A 6456-nucleotide genomic window follows, 5' to 3' on the forward strand; every position below is an offset into this window, starting at 1 on the left:
CCGGCCCCGGCCCCGGCCCCGGCCGCGCTCGTTTGTGCCCCCGAGCGGGAGGGCTGCGGCCGCAGCGCGCCGCGCTCTGAGGTGTATCCCGCGTTGCTCGCCCTGCGGCTTGCCTGGGCCATAAGTGAGAAGGCTGTTGCATGGTTGTTGTCGTTGTTTTCCCTGGCTCGTATACCGAAGGTATTCGTGGGCATTTTCTGATGGCACTTTCCAGCGTTTGCAGTGCACCAAGCGATGTTAGATTGACACGGTACATGTCAAAGAATGACACGGTCCATGTCAAAAGGACAACAGTTTGCCAGGGTCAGGGAAGGCAAAGTACTCTGTGAAACTTGGCAAGTAGATGATACAGGACAGTACAATATTGTCCTATCGCCCTACCCTACTGTCACCGAAATCGGCAGTAAAACTCCTTAACACCAATGGAGTATTAAGAAGCAGGCATTCTCTTCATTACGGCGCCGGGTGCACGGGGGATCGCTCCGCCCAACGTGCACGCCCCGTGTTGCATTAGCCAAAGTTTATAGTGCTTTGGTACATGTGTTACCAAAAGGCGATTTCGGTGACACATACATATGCCTTACATTTCCCGGAATGATTAGACATATTCATTCTATTTCCTGGAACTAATTATCATATTTACATAGTCATTACGCATGCGGGCTGAGTCTCCAGGGGGCTTCTATGGGGGTCTCTGGTGGTCCCTAGTGCTTGCTGAAGAGGTGCCTTTTCCATGAACTCTGAGCTCCTTTTCCAGATATGGTCTCGGCTTGGCTCATTCCTTTGCTTGAGAAAGGTGCCTTGTTCCTAACCTTGCTTTCAGCTGGTTTCTGCTGGTTTAGCTGTACTCCTTTAGGATGTAGCAGTTCCAGTTGCGAGAATTGTGTCTTTGGGTGCATTCTTGTCTGAAGCTCCTGGTAGTAGGCAAGAGTGTTGCACCGACCCTCAGATCTAAAGTTAATCTAAATGGAACTATTTGTAGCAACACAGGATGGGAAGCTGCCCATGGATTTGACAGTAGACTGAAACGGGTTCCTACAGTGGCAGGAGATCGTTTGCATTGTAATACTAATGACACTTTTGAGATTCGTAAACTTCACACCTACTGGCTATCCAGTCGAGGACGGACCTGCCCTAGCATGCCTAGAGCTTCAGAGTTACGCAGTGTGAAACAGTCACCTGGTACCTGCATCTAGCAACGTAGCCATGGTAAGGAGACACGAGGCTATGACAACGGTTTGGCATGTGCGTGTGTACGCACCCTCAAAGCTAGTCACTTCGAAGACGATGTAAATTTTGGACCTGGCAACGTTTGCCGTTGTAAGGTGACATATGTTTCTGACCAAATCAGCAAGCAGACTTATGGGTTAGCTTCTCATTTGACTGAACAGACGATGTCTTACTTTGCAGCGTTTAGTACTTCAGGAACACTTGCAGAAACCTTCCATCAGCTAGACAACTTTGTCAAACAAAACACCAAGGTTACTCAATGTCGGAACTCTTATCGGTAGTCACGGAAGTAAACCATCCTCTGCTACCAGATGTCGGTAGTCACGGAAGTAAACCATCCTCTGCTACCAGATGTCGGAGTGGGGGGACGGGCCCGGAGTAACGATGAGTCTCAATATGAGTATGGTCGTTCTCCCTTTATTAGAGCTTACACAGAGTATATATAGACAGGCGATAGAGCATGTGCTAGCAATAGCTGTATGATTGGTTTACAGCTTCTGTCCACGCGCCTAAAGCAGATATATGATTGGTGCAAAGTTGCTGTTCACGTGGAGGGGCTTGTCGGCCCCCTCCTTGACTTGTTTACCACTACTTGCCTTCCCCTTTTGTAATGGTCTAGGAATGCTCAAGGACAGTTCACATAGCCGTGGGATCCTCCCTTCATCATGAAGGCAGGATTGCTCACTGCTAAGAAATCATGCCCCTGTTCACTTAACCATTCTTCCACAACTGAGTTGTTCCTGTCTTTGAAAATTGAACAACTGCAGAAACAGTTACAGAAGGAAAAGGAGAAAAGACAAAATTTGGGAGAAAAGGTCGAGATGACGCTTATGCAGGCTCCACGCCTGCCCCCCAACATGGTACAGATTAGGAAACTAATAGTATCCCCTGAAGACTGGGACGGAAACATCTGGGCTGATCCCGATGACAGCGAGCCAGGAGAAGATGACCCTTTGTTCCCCTCAAATCCCCCGACTATGAAGCTAGACCCATTGTTAAAACCCAAGGAAACAAGGGACCTCGGGGTGGTGCTCCATGACATACTATGCAAACCACTCCCTGGGATTCCTTACAATTGACAAATTTGCAAGAGAGAGAGAGCAGAAAAACAGCTGAAACTGAAACTGAATACTTGTGCCAAGTCTGCCTAAGTGGCGGTGACCGAATAATGCTGAGTGAGGATGAATAGCAAACAGCTATTGGGGTCCAGGAGTTTCCTTACATTTAGGACCTGACTCTGCAGATATACCCCATTGTATCACCAGTCGAGTAGCTTACTGGGCTGGAGGAATAGGCACAATGGAGCGAGGTGAACCTTCCATAATCCCCATTACAATTATAAGTGAGCTCTCCACAGCCGTCACAAAAGCTGCTTACATACAAGCCATGCACCAAGAGGACGCGGTGATATCCCAATATCTGCTATAGTAGATTCAGCAGTGTTAAAACCACTCATTAGAGGAGCCCCAGCAATTCTTAAACCCTATTTAATTATAAATTAGGATGAGATAAGAAGAGACACAGAATGCAGTGAAAGACTAGGTGATAACAACACCCCGCCACATACCCCCCCGCAGGCAACTCCCTACATGGGCAGTATTAATACACGGCATTGTTAACCACAGCCGTGAAATGGGCTGGGAAGATCCATCAGATGAGAACAGGAACCTGAAGTCCCGTGGAGGAGATCGTAGGGTGAGACCAGTGATACCCCCATGGGGAACAGAAACTAGATCGAAGGGAAGTAAGCCTAAAGACCCACAAACAGAATCTCGAGAATGGAGAAATGGATTGTGGAGGAAAGCCTTAGCCCTAGGCATTCCCAGAGTCACGATTCAAGGTCAGTCTACTGGCATTATCTTGAGTCTGACTGAAGCATTCCAGAAATGAGATAATGGCGAAAGGAAGGAACGTACTTTGACTCCTCTGGTGCCAGCTCCCAGAGAGAGAGAGAGAGACAATCCCTTCCTCCCCCTTAAGGAAGAATTGCAGGGCATGAAGCAAAAAGGCAAGTAATGCCCGGAAGGCAATTGGGTCTGCCTGTCCAGCAAGTGGAGGTTTATCAGTGGATAAGTGATAATGGCCCATATATCTTGATTCCAGTCGGTCCTCAATGACAATTGGTGAAGTTTTTAATAGATAGGGGAGCACAAATTTCAATACTAACACAACAAAATGCCAAGAAGATGGGGATGGGTGTGCGATCCGGATGGCAAAGAGTTAAAATTACTGGTGTGAACAGAGCAAGTGTTGTGTGCCAAACTGCCAAGGTTAATTTATGGCTCCCAGGTGAGAGGTGCATGTTGACTACTGGCTTTGCAGTTAAAGATCACAATGAAAAAAATTTTTAGGTTTTGCTGCTTTAAATGGATGAACCTGGAGCCTGCCAGACGACAGTGCGTGGTCCTTCAGCTCAGACTTTGACTCCAACCCCAGTAGAAATAGGGAGGCTGCAGTGAGTGTACTTCACGCAGCCCCTGCACTCCCTGATTCAAAAATTACTAGCATACTGCAATATCCAATTTCTGCTGTGGCACAAAATGGAATTTCTGAAGCCACAGCTGACTTGGAGAAATGACAGATTATCTCCAGAACCCACGCCCCATGTCTGGCCCTGTCTGGCCAGTTCAGAAACCAGATGGGAAGTGGCATTTGACAATTGATTATCGGCGCCTGAGTGCTGATACAGCCCCACTAACAGCTGCTGTACCAAATATTGCAAACTTAACAGCTACTTTACAAGCAGCTGCATACCCATGGATGGCGGTGCTAGATGTGAAAGCTATGTTCTTTATGGTCCCCTTGCAGGAGGAGGATAAAGAGAAGTTTGCTTTCACTTGGGAGGGAATACAATATGCCTTTAACAGACTCCCACAGGGGTATGAACATTCACACAGAATTGCTCATGCTGCACTTGCTAAGCTTTTACAGACAATCTCACTCTCTCCAGATGTGAAACTGTACCAATATATAGATAGGAAGCTACTGGTAACAGTAGTGCAAAACATAGAATTAGTGCACGATGGATTTTTCCTTCTTTTTGAGGGGGTAACCTGTCCAGAAAACCCCACCGAGATGAGTCTATTCTACCTTTTTGTTTTGCAGCATCCAACAAGATGAGAAGAAGAACCTTTCCCCCCAGCATAAATACCTCTGCTGTTAAAAAGGATGAGAAAAAGCTATCCCCACAGATTTCAGAAATCAGACCCTATGCCATCAAATATGTAAGCCAACAATGGGTCCTAGTCAACCCTTCCCAGTCACTCAAGCGAGTAGAATTATGAATGCAAATTAATATCTCTGCTGTAAAGCCCACATGCTCACAATTCCTAAGCACATCCTATGCAGGATGGTCATCTTGGCTACATGGATAAATCCTCACCTCCCCAAAAAGAACACAGAGAGATGCAACCAGAATTTTAGGGACTGGACTGGGAGTCTTGAATAGCATAGATGCGGAAGTGCTCATAAATAAACTAAGCACCACAACGGGTGATTGAAATAAATTGGAACACCCACTACGATCTTCCCTGTTAGCATTGAGTACTAATCAATGGCTCCTGTCCGACATATTGCCTCAGTGGGAAAGGATTAATGAAAAGGACCACCAATTGATTGTGGATGCACTTGGTGTAGCCCAAGATAATGTTTCTCTAGCTCTTAGTTGTATCCAAGCTCAACTCTGGATGCAATCTATGGCAGCAGGAATTATAAGAGAAGGTGAAGAGGACACCTTACCCACTGAAATTCGAAAGGTAATTTGTGATAATGCAACTAAATTTGAAAAAGACTCCCAACCTTGGTGGCATTTAGTCCATTTTACTTATGACCCCATCAACAATAAGGCCACAGCCTTTGTCTCAACAATACGCAATGCTTCAGTATACACCATACACCCAATCATTGTGCTGGGATTGAATCATAATGGCACTATACACTATGCGTTAGAACTTCGAGTATGGGCCTAACAAAACGGAAACAAATGGCAAACCGTTGATGTTAACGCATGTGTTGTACGGGAACGAGGATTTATTTGTGAGAGGAATACCACCAAAGCCCAAGACATTTGTCTTGACACAAAATGACCTTGTCATTTTGAAATACATCCCGATGAAACCCCTGAAATTGTACTTGCATATCTTGGAAAAGGACGTGTTTGTATGAGAACCCTTTGTGATTTTATATTTGTAGATACCATCACTGTAGATGCAAGCAATCACTCAAATACTTGTTCAGAACTTTACTGAAATTATGGGATGCAATTTTACTTATTCAGCTCCTGTTACGTCTCATCAGTTGTTACAATCTAATTATATATTAAATTGAGATTTATTGCCTACCCCCATCGGAATGAAACTTACACTGGCGAAAAAACTACTACAACACGATGACCTGTGTCAACTGCTGAAAGGCATCCAAAACAATGGACAAAGAACCCTAATCACTGTTTGTCATGATGCAGAAGAGAGGCACCATGTTCTGGAAAGAGTGAAAAAAGATGGAGAACATCATTGGTGGGAAACTCTTCTCGGATGGTCACCCACAGCAATGGGAAGTTTTAATCTCATGCTCCATCCAGTCGTGATTTTACTAACTCTAACGTTATGATGTCTATTGCTTATAATCAAATTGTATGCAAAGGTTTGCTACGCAATAAAACAACCTGAGTTCAACCACCCAAGACATACAAATTAGTACATAATTAATAGCAATACTTTATGCTAAAAACCCTTTGCTTGCTGTGGACCTGTAAGCACATAAATTATCAACACACTAGTTATGGCATAGAGGCTATAGGTGACCCTACCACCACTCTGTGAAGGATAAGATGAATTGACTATAGTCACAGGCTGGAATGTGACCGTGTGCTTCCCCCACCCCCCGACCTGACCTGCTAGGGCAGGGGAAGGGGCTCGTTTACGAATGTAGGCTGCTGCAGTGGCCGTTTGGGCTTGCTTTTCCCGCGCGCGGTTCTTTTCGCTGGTGGTGGCGGTGGTGTTTTCTCTTCTTTCTTTCACTTCCCCCACCCCCCGCCGTTTCTTTCTATTGTTCTTTTATTATCGGTCGGCCGGCCGGCCCCGTGCCCTCCCCCCCCAAACACCCTCTCCCCTTTCATCGTCTCCTGCTTGCTCCCTCGCGTTCCCTTCAATGCCCGGCCCCGGCCCCGGCCGTTCCTAAACCTCGTGGCCAGCACGTCGCTAGGGGCTGAGGAAGAATCCCTGACCC

The sequence above is a fragment of the Apteryx mantelli genome, unplaced genomic scaffold, assembly GCF_036417845.1.
Source record: "Apteryx mantelli isolate bAptMan1 unplaced genomic scaffold, bAptMan1.hap1 HAP1_SCAFFOLD_40, whole genome shotgun sequence".
In the NCBI taxonomy this organism is placed as follows: domain Eukaryota; kingdom Metazoa; phylum Chordata; class Aves; order Apterygiformes; family Apterygidae; genus Apteryx; species Apteryx mantelli.